The sequence below is a fragment of the Corvus cornix genome, chromosome 8 (genome assembly GCF_000738735.6).
Source record: "Corvus cornix cornix isolate S_Up_H32 chromosome 8, ASM73873v5, whole genome shotgun sequence".
Taxonomy (NCBI): Eukaryota; Metazoa; Chordata; class Aves; order Passeriformes; family Corvidae; genus Corvus; species Corvus cornix.
Genome location: NC_046338.1, coordinates 17,648,889 through 17,662,884, shown reverse-complemented (window position 1 = coordinate 17,662,884; position 13,996 = coordinate 17,648,889). Strand labels below are relative to the sequence as shown.

The 13,996-nt window shown below is 39.7% G+C and overlaps 1 long non-coding RNA gene across 1 annotated transcript in view; it reads right to left on the bottom strand.

Annotated features, from left to right (window-relative positions):
- Nucleotides 1–555: 555 nt before the first annotated feature.
- Nucleotides 556–13,996, bottom strand: part of LOC120410390 — a 14,093-nt gene continuing 652 nt past the window's right edge. The window contains exons 2-4 of the long non-coding RNA XR_005602507.1: nt 7,772–7,937; nt 4,995–5,208; nt 556–1,649 (exon numbers count right to left, since the gene is read on the bottom strand). This is a non-coding gene — a long non-coding RNA (uncharacterized LOC120410390). The remainder of the gene's footprint in view (nt 1,650–4,994; nt 5,209–7,771; nt 7,938–13,996) is intronic.

Here is a 13,996-nt window from a genome sequence, read left to right as displayed (position 1 = left end):
CTCTCCGCAGCCGCCCCCTCTCCGCAGCCGCCCCCTCTCCGCAGCCGCCCCCGCCAAGGGCCGCGCAGAGCGGGGCTCGCTAGCCCACGGAAATCGCCCGGGAGCATTCCGCAGCTCCTCAGCGCGACCCGGACTCAGCCGCGGTGACAGCGCACGGCCGGGACCGCCCGCGCGGGCAGCGAGCCCCGCCGGCCACCCCGGCTGCCACCGCCGCCCCTGCGAGCTGCCACCATGGGCTCACGGGGCCCTGAGCGCTGCTGACTGTACATGGTGTTCGTGTTGGGGCAGGAAAATGGCCAGTCAGGCATAGCACCTCACCTTCCAACAACATTTTAGTCAGTGTCTTTCAAATACACAGCCCGGTTGTCTGAAATGTGTCACGGGAAAAATGCTGATGTGACCGTTCGTGCCTTAGGAATGCATTTATACACTCCTTGGGAGCACTGTACAGCACAGAGTACTGCCAAAACTTGCTCTTTTCTAAATTCAGTGCAGTGATTTATAACAAATTATTTTTTTATTTTACATTTTTGAGCTGTTGTGTTGAAAAACAGAAGCAAAATTACATTGACAAAATTAAATATGATAGACAGACATAGTCTTTCACCAACTAGAAAATTTAATGGTCATGACTGCTCCTCTTGGCATCCTTCTGCTATCACCCACATCTTATACCCCCTCAACTTTACATTTCCATTAATGATTTGTGATCTTTCAGATCAATATATTAAAAATTCTCCTCTAACAAAATAATGATGAAGGTATTAATATATATGTCACCCTATAGATTAAGGTGCAGCTGACGAGTCATCTACCCCACTAGGTACATTGATCTCTCTTGAGAGACATCTCCCACTGCAGGAATGCTCTGGCTTAAGCCTGAACAGAAACTGATGTTGGCTTGCCTTAATGCGCCAATCTGCAGAACGCAGAAACCCAGGTGCTGATTAAGGAGGCATTGAGCCACTCCTGCTGCAGAAGTGGGAACCTGTGGGAGGTGGGCAGGGCATACCACCAGCATCTCTAACTGTTTCCAGCCAGTTTGGCTTAATCCATTGCTGGACATGAACCAACTACGAGGTGCTTGTGTAAACATCAGAACTACTGAAGTTTGATTTCGTGTGGACTTGTGTCTTATGATTGGCTACCTTTTGCATTGATTTTTGTTAACAAAATCTCACATGACTTCCTCAGACAAGTGAAAGGGATCGCATTCCTGCTTCCAATCTCCTTCCATTTCAAAAACAGATGGACAAATAAAGACAGCAATACCATTTCAACACAATCGCTTAGTGAAATTAAGATTAAAACCTCGTATTTTAGTCTGATGTCATATCATTTTATTCCTGATATAAATTAATATTTCAACTTATTTTCTACTACATCTGCAATTTTTAGTGAATCAGAACAGCCACTAAATCCTAAGAAGTCCATGGTAACCACTTTCAAGATGACATAAACCATAAAAATTCCATGAGAATTTTTTCTTCATTAATTTACTTTCCAAAGAACAGCCCTCAATTTTGCTTAATACAATATCAGTGACTTTGAAGCTTCTTTACACATACTCCTTGCTCTTCTAAGTTGTAACAGCTGTGACACCACTACTCCATATGGACAAGCACTGGACTTCTGGGGTGACAGAGGACCTGCAGTGGCAGCAAAGACAAGAATGGTTGTCCTCAGGCGTGCAGGCACTAGCAAGGACTCTTTCCACTCATGGCTAAGAAGCAAAGGCCAAAGGCTCTGAACAACAAGCTCTGGCACATTTACTTGCTGTGTTTTAAGATGTGATTTCTCTCAACTTCCTGAGGTTGTGATCATTCTAGGAGAGTACAACAATGAAAGTAGGTATTTTTTTAACAGAGTAAAAACAGACACTTGAGAGTGGTAATGTCTTAAACTGAACGGGTAACTCTGCCAAAGACCACTTATCAGAGCTCTAAGCCTCAAAACAACCCATCACCATTATGCACTTAGAGGTTAGGAAGCGTCTAGGAGAAGACAAAAACCAGACTCTCCCCAAACCTTTGTATCAGGCCTGTGTAGCACGCAGCCTACCAAACAATTGCTTTGGCCCAGTGTGCTGTGTGGGTGAAAGAAACAAGTTCGACCTGCCTCGCTGCTCTCCCCTTGGCCTGCGCTCAGCACGTTGCTGAGCACGCAGCAGATCGTGACCAGAGGCAATGCCCTCTTTCAACAGCCGCATAACATGTGCTGGTTCAGAGCTGCTGACTGTAAAGCTGAGAATGGTGATGCACTGAGGATTTCTGACTAGCAACTGCTCTCCACATGAGCATACAGCAGGGCACCTCTCACACTTTTGACAAAGAAAATTTGCCGATAAGAAAGAACTGGCTATGGGAAGCATGAAGGCATTGCATTAGAAGGGAGACCTATAGACCTGGTTAGATATGGCTATCATATTCAGGTTGCCTTAGATTCGTTGTCTGTCCTCTTTTCCAACCAGAATTGTTCTCTAGGGAGATTTTGAGAACTGAGTATGTCTGGGATTCTTGGTATCTAATAATCTCATCATGTTACTGCATACATGCAGCAGTCTCACCTTGGATGTCCCATGTCCAGCAATCCCAGAGACCCTCAGAGCAAACACCATAGGCCCATATTGCATAGGCAGTGTAATGCCAACAAAACTAAGGGAGTGCTCTACCACTCCTACAAAGCGTTGCATGAACATACCACACAATTACTTTGAGCATTTCCAGCAAGTCCTAGAAGTATTAGGCTTACTGTACTTGCATGATGCAACTGGTGCACCTTTTTGTGCATCAGAAATAGCCAAAGGGTGGGATCAAGAGGCACCAGAGCAGTATCACAGCCAACTGGTTGCTGTACAGTGACCACAGTTTGGCTTTCACAACTAATACACCTCTTCCTCCCTCCCTTGTGATACGCAGCCACCACCTTCCTTCCCAGCTGCTGCAAAGCACAAGCTGCCATTGCTAAATGGCAATGGTCAAGAGCTGACCTTAGTAACAACTGCAACTTCTGAAGTCAAACTTCAGAACAGATGTACAGGCAATGGGCTTGTTGCTAAGGTGGGCTGCAGAACAGAGATTTAGCAACACAAGTGTAGTGGTTTTGGTCCAAAATACTCATTACTTACTTATTTACCTTCTGTATGGCATTGAGTGGGTGTACCATATCTGTTGCCATGCACCAGCTGCAGGCAAAGTGGAACGGTGCAATGGAATGTTCAGAAAGATGGAACAACACATTGTGTACCGCAGGGAAATCTGATTGTTGGGTGAAAACCACCTGTAATGTGGAATACCTGTGTACCCCTGCTTGCTGAGTGTCACTTCCATAGCTGTGCTAACCCATGACAACAAGGCAAAAAAGAACATTATATTCCACATCAACACATATGCATAGGAAAGGTAGGGAGGACAGGGAGGTATCACAGTAGCACTTGCATGTAGCAGCATAATTCTGTTGGCTTCAGCTGAATCATTTACACTATGTAAGAGAAAAATGGGGCTGTGCTTTTCATTTATCCTTTAATTACAATAAAACTTATTGATTATATTGATGATTTTCAGCTTCATGTCAATTAGACCCATTAATTCCATAAATGAAGAACAAATTTGTATAAAATGGATGGGATTTGTTACAACAGGGTAGTAACTGGAAGGCAGCCCACCATAAGTAAGTCAAAGTCTGCAGTAATCTATCCTCAGCTAAGCTGTACACACCTGTTCCATACCCTTCTCCTTCTGGAATTACTTTCAGAGTGGCACTTCAGGTATGGCAAAAATTTTTGTCAGATGACTGTTCCCACTAAAATCTGCAAGAGGGATGTGACCATGAAAGAAAAATACTCAGTAACCCTTCCAAAGTATGCCTGTAATTTCAGAATCATGCTTTCCCAGAACTGAGCCCCCTTCTGCCAAGAATGAAGCCTTTATCATGGTTGCTGTACTAAAAAGTGAGACATAGGTGAGAAAGAAAAATACTTTTAGAGCATTTGAAAATTATTTCAGTTGTGGTTTTAAATTTACACAGGATGTAACTAACCTTTCTGTCTGAATTCACCCATTGTAGTAAGAACAGATCTTAATGAATGTTTAAAGTCTGAGCAGTTTATGAAAGAGATTATATAACATAATATTGTAGAAGCAGTGGATTGAATTCAGTGACCCAAAAATGCTTACATTTATTTCTGTCTTAGGAAGTTCCTAGGTCTACCTGTCAGCAGCAGGAGATATTCTCAGAAAATCAATTATACATGTAAGCAAAAATATAATGGAGATTAAAGAACATAGGAAAGAGCAAGCACAACTCTTCCTTCACAACACTGTGAATCAAGAGTAACTTCACTGAAGCCAATGAGTTACAGTGGTGTGAGTGAGAAAAGAACCAGCTCCATTGTCTGAAAATTACTCGGACCACCCATGGAGTCCAATCACAGGAACTGCAGGCAGCTAATATTGCAGCATTTAATTCAGAAAGCCCAAGATTGAAAAGAGGAGACTGAAAAGAAAGGATCTGAATTTGGTTTTAGTAAAAAAAAAATCCTGGAAAATGGTGAATGAAAAAGAAAAAAAAAATACTCCATTTCTAAAAAATCCTCCCCCTCCAAAAAGAATTTGCATAGACAAAAGAACAAATCTGTGTGCTCTGGGCTTTTTTTTAACACCCTGCAGGTACCCAGTTAACAGTTGCCGAGCTGTATGCCTCCCTGAAGGGAAAGTGTTATCTTGGCTTTCCTAACAGCAGACCCATTTTGTGAGTTGATGCATACTGTGCTACACCTACTCAGATGAGTGCTACAGAACGTGTGTCACACCTTTCCAGCACAGGTCACTGTAACATATCCAACCACATTTTTAGGTAGTAATATGCCGTCACTTTCCCTGCTTTAGTTCACTCCCTGTAAACACATGCTCCATTTTTCATCTGGTCAGTGAGTTTAACTTTCCCAGCTCCTGTCACCTCCCACTTGAGAGAGCACTTCTGCCAGTAGTACTTACTGTCCATAAGAGAACAAAAGCTTGTTTCTGGAAAGCTGTCTGTTCATGAACCTCTTCCTGTCCCTTCTTCAGTTTTTTTCCAGTTTTTCTGTCTTCTCCATTTATGTCTTTCATCACAGGCTGTCTCTTCCATCTATTTACACCTCACCTGCAGCATTACCCCCTCCGCTGGTATTATTGTCCTGATTATAGCTGTTCAGAAGTTACTGAGGACCTGTAAAACAGCACATTGTGAGCTTACCATGCTGCACTACAAACCACTACACTGATGCACCACGTCACCATTATAACAAGACATCAAACCACATTAAGACAGATGTGCTGAGCATGATCCACAGAACTCACAGGAATGCCATCTCTCTTTTTCTTTTCCAGGTCATTCTGTCTCCTCTTTTACCCCTCTTCCACTTTATAATCTATTTTCCTAGCACCTTTTCCTTTTCTGTCACTTTATTTTCTTCCTCCCCACAGTTACCGTCCCCTGGATTCCTTCACTGTCTACCTCACATTCCTCCATGCATTTTCTTCCCTCTGATGTGCCTGCACAAAGGAGTATAATGAAGGCAGTACTGCAGCTTTGTTAAATGTGTCTTTGGCTCTTTAGTAAACAAAGCTGTAACTGGGTGCATCTTTAGGATCTGTAAACCAGAAAGGTCTAGAGAAAGCATTTCATTCCCAAAGGCTTAAGCCAGAGAGCTCTGAGATTTAGAAAACTTCTTGGTTCCCTAATTTCTGACATGAAGCACATCACAAACAGCAGGAGGAATCTTAAATAATACCAGATTCTTTTCTTCACATGCACATATTTCCTTTTGCTTTGTGAGTCGAGGCTCTTAGCAACAAGAGCACTGTAGAACAGGGTAGTGACTAGAATTTGATGATGTCAGAACAGCAGAAAATGGAAGAAGATGTACTTTGTAATGGCACACAATTGCAAAGAATAAAATTGGTGCCAAACAGTGCTACAACCAAACAAAATATTTCCCAACAATTCAGCATACAGAGGGTCAGAAAGCAATCTGGGTTTTAACATTCTTAACTGGTAATTAAAATCAGCATAATTCAAGTGGAGAACAAAACAGTGCTTGTTGAGAGGAGGTATTTTGTTTTATGTGATAGCATCAGATTTTCAGGTAAAAAGGCAGAGCACGTGCTTTGGATGATGCTAAAGACGGCTTCCAAGCCTTGCTCAGCTCAGCCTAAACTCTGGCACACGCCACAGCAGCTGCACTGCATGTCACTGTGCCTCCTTCAGCACACACCACAGCGTGGAAAGAATGGTTTGCAAGGATATTTTAATGGCAGATGTGTTAGCCTGAACAGGTTAAACAGCTTCTTCAGACAATATAATTCCCTCTGAGTGCTTTGTCAATTTTTACAATTTTTCCAAAAACTTTCTATCACATTTAGGGATTTTTTGATCCTCTGTTGATCTGTGAAAGCCTTGAGGAAACAAGGAAGGAAAATTGCTTGATGACACAAGGAAACAGTAAGACCTGGTCCACACTCACTTCAAGTATGTCTAAGTACTGTTGAAATCCATTAAAAAAAACTGAATAAGAAAGCGAGAAATGTTTTCCACATAGTTCTCAAATGCAGTACTCAATAATACTTGTAATAATTACATATTTTTCAGAGAACATGATTTAAAAATTTCTATTTCTTAAATATTAAAACTTTTTCATTTCATATTTGGGGATAGATATGAAAGTGGTGTAATACATTGTTTCAAAAGTAAATATAATTTATGTCCTAATTTTGTCAGTTTAGGAGGTCCAGAATGTACTATTCATTTCTCCTTTCTTGCTAATAATGAACTCTAGCAAAGCCCCTGCTTTTAGCACTGCTACTTGTTAATATTGTAATTCTTTTCTAGTTTTGCATTGGCACTATTACAGATTCTGACCTAGGGTTTAATTGTTAGTCTTTCTTGATATCAGGAGGTCTAGTGCTTCCCCACACCCCCAAGGCCTTGATCTGCATGTTAATTCATACAGACATATTTCTGTTCCTCTATACAATTCTAGTTACAGGAAGGATATCATACTCTATACTGCTAACTTTGAAATCTAAGATTTAAGACAGCAGTCCTGATAAGAACATACAAAAAGACAAGAAACTACATTAAATACAGCAGTGCTAGAATTCAGAAAGAAAGCTTGCCTTTCAAATCAAGTGAGGAATTTTGTTTAGGCTTCTACTTCCAGAGACACTATTCAATACCATACATTACTGATTAGACAAATACTGGAAAAATATCGACTATAAAACCCAAGAATACCTAAAAATAAAGAAAATACAAAAATAATCCTAATTCTATATGTGAGATAGAGATAGATAGATAGATAGAGATTAAAAATGCTAAGGTGGAAGAGTTTCACCATGAAAGTGTATCATGCAAACATTAGAAGTGGATTTGAAAAGTCATTTTGTGAATTGCACCAAATGTATTGTCTAACTGGATAAATTGCAGAAAAATTGCATTGTGATATACACAAATTAGAATATCTTGGTTGTGGGTTCTTTTTAGTGTTGCAAATTTGCTTTTATTTTGTAGTAAACACACACATTTTTCTGTAATAACTCTACTGGGACTGCTTGAAGAGCCAACATTTCAGCACCTGCTCATCTGATTTGCTGAATAAGGGACATCACACATCTGGAGTGCCTCAGGCGATGTCCTCTTTTTCTGTGTGGAAATTTTGCCCCAGTGGAAACAGGAATCTCACCACTGAAAGTGGAATCTTTACAATTCAAGGTATGTTGGAAAACTGTACCTGCACATACACAGACCAAAACATTCCAGTCCAGTGCCACGTTCTGCAGTGCCAGGTCAGGTGAGTTCCGGCCACACTGTACACCACACATATCCACTCTTCATTTGGAACAAACTTGTTTTTTCTTTTGTGTGTACAGTACTCTTTAAAGGTGATTGCAGTATACCTTAAAAACAGTTCATCAATTAAATAATAATAATGATAATAATGATAATCATCATCATCATCAAGACTTATACAAGCTCTTGGCTTGACTATTAGCTACTTAACAATTGCTTGTATTTACAATTGTACCAGTCCTCAAACACAAAGGTAAAATCAAAAAGACAATATATTTTTCCTTCAAAGTATTCTAAAAAGAGTATGAAATCACATGTAAGGTTTCTTTTTGGAAATTATTTCTATTATTTCTTTGTTTTAGTCAGTATTAGTAAATTGGAAGCTGACATTGGAAGGTGACACAAAACTTGTGTTTCACATGTGTGAAGCTTTTTCTTTTCAGTAATATATTAATCACAAGTCAGCAAAATAATTAATACCATAACTTAACTCTAAGCAATTGTCTCATTATCACTGTTTAACTCACAGGCACTGGAGTCGACCAACTAACTCTCTTGACACCTTAACAATGCATTAAATTCACAGTAACTAACGCAAATGGTTTATAATTTCCTAGCATTCATTAAAACTGTAATAAAGGCAAGGACATTCTTTTCTTGTACTGTCAAACAGAGACAGAACAGTGTTACACATCACCTGTGGTTGATGAAAAAAATGTGAGGGGTATCTAGTTTTAAATCTTACATTATCACATAATTAAAGACTGTTAAAGTACAGTGCAGAAGGCAAATTATATTGGCAATAGCTGGACTTTACACTGTGACATCTTTTTCTTGATGGGGTTTGCTGTGCTTGCCATCTTACATATTTTTGACTAAACAGAAGGAAAAAAAAGAATTTCATATTTTGAAATTTTAATATTTTGTCTTGCAAGAATTATACACAAACATACAGAAATTAAAACACTGAGATACCTTTGGCAGCCCTTGCAAACTCTGCAAAGAATTCAATTTATCTCCATAAGAGAGAAACTCCACAAGAGCTGGTGGAGTCATTACATTCAATTGCCTTAAATACTACTTGATCAAATCCCCAAATCCACGGCCACACCTGGCAACATCCCTAAAACAGTAGTCAATAAATGACATATTTTTAAACACAACTGCTTAAAGAAAAGATGGGAGGAAAAGAAAATGAAAGACAGTGTAGAGCAAAACCAGAAGACATCTTCCCTTCTCCTTTAATATGACCAGTTATTTCCAGCTCCAGCATGGCATTAATTCAATGCTAGACCTTTAGAAACATAAACAGGTCAGAAAACCATCCTCACTTTCAACTGAGTAGCCTTTCCTTACAGAGTAGGGTCTCAGTTCTGCTGCATTTTGAATGCTCATAAGGAGAGGCGGGTGAGAATGCAGAAGGATGAGACGCCCGTTCCTCAAGCCTAAGATTGCTGAGAGCTGAGCTCTGAAATCCAGGGCCATGACAGCAGCAGCAGCCCCAGAACTGCCTGGGTTTCAGTCTGAGAGAGGAAAAGCTGTGCACCCAAAACGAGCTGATAGCCTGGTCTCATCTATCTCCCTGCCCCAGCAATGGCCAGTTTTCTGACAGCAGGAACCCAGGAAAGGCTAAACCAATGTGCATTTCTCCTCACCCTCCTTACAGGTGCTTACGTGGAGAGCTGGGGAAAACCCCAGTCAAAATGCAGCAGTGAATATGTAGAGAATCCTACATCCTAACCCCCAAGTATCCTGAAAATTTCATTTAACATTACAGATCAGAAGACACATTTCCAGGAGATTAAGAACAGACTTCAAATCTATTTTTAGGAGTGTTTTAAAAAAAGGCCCTATTTTCACAGGCCAGGTGGCCTGAGGCACCCAAGTGACCTCCAGGACACTCAGTACTTTTAAACAGTAGTCTCTTTCTCTTGGCCTTTTGAACAGATAGAAGAGCATTATTTTACATTATGTTACAGGGACTGCTCCCTCAACACACTACCCAGTCATTACAACAAGTTGCATTATGTAATTTCGGTGCTGTCTACTACAAAAGTTCCTGCTTCATAAAAGCACACTGAGAATGCACCCAAATGGTTACCACGCCTTGTGTCATCAAAGCCACACATACCAGCCCTCCAGACATGCTCTCAGATGTAGCAGGTTAAAGAAACATCTGCTGGCAGTGTGGCTCATGCCTGTTAGAGAAAAACATTTTCCTTACAAATTGCTACGCTGATTCTAAATACGTACATGGTATTTAGACCCAAACAAATTTCTAAAAATAACCTCCTCTCCCTCTTCCAAAGACTATTTTCAGAAAACTTGATATTGCCAACAAGGGGGAAATGTTCAAATAGTAGGAGTGAAGGATACCTTATTTATTGAGCTTTTGTAAACTCACATCCACTTTGCTGTCTGTTACTGAAAATCAAAGTGTAAAGAGAAGCAAATGTGAACGAAGGAAAAAATAAAAATTTTAAAAAGTTTTTAGTATGGAAAAAGTCTCACTATTTGGGGAATTTGGTTCCACTTTTTTGGCTATTTAGCACAAGCACTGTTTAAGTGTTTGCAAGTGCTGTATTTTTATATCTAAACAAATGAGACTCAAATATATACGAGAAGTGCCCTAATACCAGGACGCACAGCACTAACTGTAATGTTAACATAAATATTACAGCTGTTATTGATTGCAAATACAAATCAGGACTTCTAAGATTACATTCCTTTAATTCTAATGACTCATAAGAAAGTGAAACTGCACTTGGTCCAAAGTAATTGAAAGTAGCAGCTGCCTAAAGGGACAAATTTTGCCACAGACTGGCTCTGATAACATCCTAATTCTGCCTTCAAGGGAGATCGGCCAGTAGCTTGTCTCCAGCTGATCCCAAATGGTCTAGTCCACTGATTAAACTAAAAACACCTTTCCTTCCCAACCACAGATCTTTTTACAATACTTAGGATGTTATTGTTCTTCTAGAGTATTCCAGATGCAGTTTGCATTTCTAATATTAAAGAAAAACTGTGAGAAACCCAGTTAGAAGCCTTCAGGTTTTGTCTAATCAAAAAGCATATCACTTCTCTTAGTGTTTCTAGAAACACCATAAGCACATAAAAAGAAATAATTGCTTCCTGCAAAAAAATTAAATTTATTTATGGACTATATCTGTTTTTACAACTCCCTTCTATGAAAATATCATGCAGAAATTAAGAATAATATTGAGATATGTTTAAATAAATTACTGAGGTTTAACATGATAAATGGTTCCACATGACAACTTTTTCCAGTAGCAAAGCCTGACTAAGTGATTCCTGCCCTTTTCTCACTCAACTGCTTCTACCATTTTGCTAGTTTACTCAGCAGTAGTGCTGATGCAACTGTTTGTGGAGCTGCACTCTAAGCCAAAACAAGAAAAAATGACCTCATTTTAGAAAACAACAGTACACTCACTCTTGTTCATAGGCCTAATTTTAGAACCCGTAATTAGAAGGAAAAAACCCCAAACATTACAATTATTCAAAGTGCCATTTAAGAAATCATGAATATAAGGTGTATTTCAGTTGAATGCAAAGACTCTTGTTTAACAGTTAAGAGTCAGATCACTTACAGGTGGAAACTTAGAAAGGGAATTACTGATAGCCAAAGCTGTCTACATTTCATTTCAGGGGGGGAAAAAAAAATTCTATTTCAAATACAGCCTTTCCTATTGGAGACAAAAGAAACTGAAACACAAAGAGAGCGAGTTTTGCTCAGTTGCCTTTATACCCAGCAGTGTAATTTTCAAAGAAGACATGCACCCCATGTACCAGTAGGCTTCCACAGAGAATATTCACATATAAAAAGGAGAGCAGCATGTCTTTCTTTGGAACATTGTCTCACAAGCAGTACATGGAAAAATCCTGTACCTATTTTTGCCTATTCAAGAGTTTCAGAGTTGCAAAACAGTGACAGATTATTTAGAACAAGTGTGGTTCATGTCTCTTTCAGTAAGAAGTTCACAGCAAACTTCCTGCATCAGTAGCAGAGGTGTCAGAGGCAGCTTCTGCACCTGCATCACTTTCTGTCAAATGACTTTTCAGACCAAGTGCACTGCTTCTCCCAGACACACAGGTCACTCACTCACTTGCAGCATCAGTGATTTTGCAGACTGGAGGGCAGTATCCAGCACTAATCACTGCCCTCCTCATGGAAATCCTATACTTCACCTGCTTCACATACTTAGCTCACGTGTTGTGCTAAATTTTGGGAGAGTTCTTGCTTTTCATATTAGCTTTCATATGCACAGCTGATGCTGAGATGAAGAATTCTCAAGACACTTCCCACATTGGAATCATGGCCAAGCATTCAGCACACAGCTGGAGGAGTAGACAGCAACCTGCTTTCTTCAGGACTGTTACAGCTGTTGCACTGAAGTCTCCCAGGCCCAGAAGGTGGTATCAAGAGAGCAGGGAGTTGCCGTGATATAAAAACACAAAGACACCTATGTCCTGCTGAGAAAAGGCATAATTAGCAGTGTTACACTGCAAGTAGGATCTTCATGAGCTCTGCTCAGTTTTCACAAAGGAAAAAAATATCCACAAAACTTTATTGCAACTAGGTAGCAGACTGTTGCTTCAGTCTTTAGTTATTCTAACCAACCTTAACAAACCCTGACTCCTCCCTGAAGCCTTGCAATCTTCTGCGGATACTACTTGAAAACTATATCCCTTACTCTTGCAAATTTAACAGTGAATTAGCAGACTTCAAGCACTAGCTGTAGGAGTTTATGAGGTAAACTCATTGGTTAGCTTTTTAGACTCCTTGGAAGTCAAAAACTTTGCTTTGCATCCAATAAACTCTCTGCTCCAAAGAACAGGTATTTCCCAGTCTGCATCACTCTTATCTTTTCCTCTTGTTTTTAAATGCCTTCCAACTTCCCTGGGTTTAGGTCAGTTTCTCATTAATTTCACCAAATACCTTTACAGAAGAATTCTGTATTAGAGGGGGAAGTATGTACGTACAGAATAAATAACATGAAAAGGAGAAAAGGAGTTGAAGCTTTTTATATCACCCTCTATTGCTGAGTTTCCAGGACTGTTTCTTGGAATAAAATGCCTAATAAAAAGCAGTTCTTCAACACTTATAGTACAAAAAAAATAAGAGCAAGGGAAAGATCTTGAAAACTCTTGGAAAAAACACACCTTAAATAAAACGACTGCTAGCTACACCCACTGTGGCAACCAGGATAAATTCTACATCAATGACATTATTTTCATTGAAGAGAATACAAGCGGGGAGAAGATGACCATAGACAAAATTAGTATTTAAATTGTCTATATAATTTACTGTCTTGTTTTGACTTAGTAGTTAATGTCCTGAAAAGGTACTGTGGTACTTTCTTCTGTCATTGACTTGCATCTCTATTTTCCCTACTTATTAGTTTTATGTAGCTAATTAAGTGGAAATCAAAATGAATTTTTGAAATTCATGCATCATCAACAGAACTTTTAATTAAAACCTTGTTGCTTTCAAATGTCAACAATGACCAGTCAGTAAGATACTTTTTGTGAGGTTACTCATTTGGGTGGAAGACGAGCTTACCATGGTAATACTGTTTTTAATAGTCTCTGCTTAAAACAACTGCAGAATTATATGTTACACTGATGTAAAGAAAAAAACATAATCTGTAAAGCTGTGGAGCATGAATCAGAAAGATTCACTTCAGAGCCAAAGATGGCAAAGGATTGCTGGAGTGTGTATCTTTTACTTGTATGACATGCAATAACCATTGGAATCCACAACTGGCACTTTTTTGTTAATGAGAAAGAAACATTCAGCTTCCACGGCTGGTAGGGATACAAAAAGTCCAATTTGTTTAGAATGAGTAAGAGGAAAAAAAACAGCCGGAGAAACCATGGCAGACAGATGCAGAATTGCAATGTGTTTGATCTATTGTGTTTGTGCACTTGAGGTACAAGTGCACAGCTGTCACGTTTCATGTTTGACAACTCACCCCATAAAGCAGTAGCGTCAAACCTCTCCATAAAGCTCCAGAGTTCATCGCTCCTGATTCACTGGCCAAGAGGAGCGCCTTGCTCCCTGGCACATAATTTAAGGACAATGATGAACAAACTCTTTCCTAATCATAAAATGCAATATCTTACTCTTTCTAGCAAACACACGTCT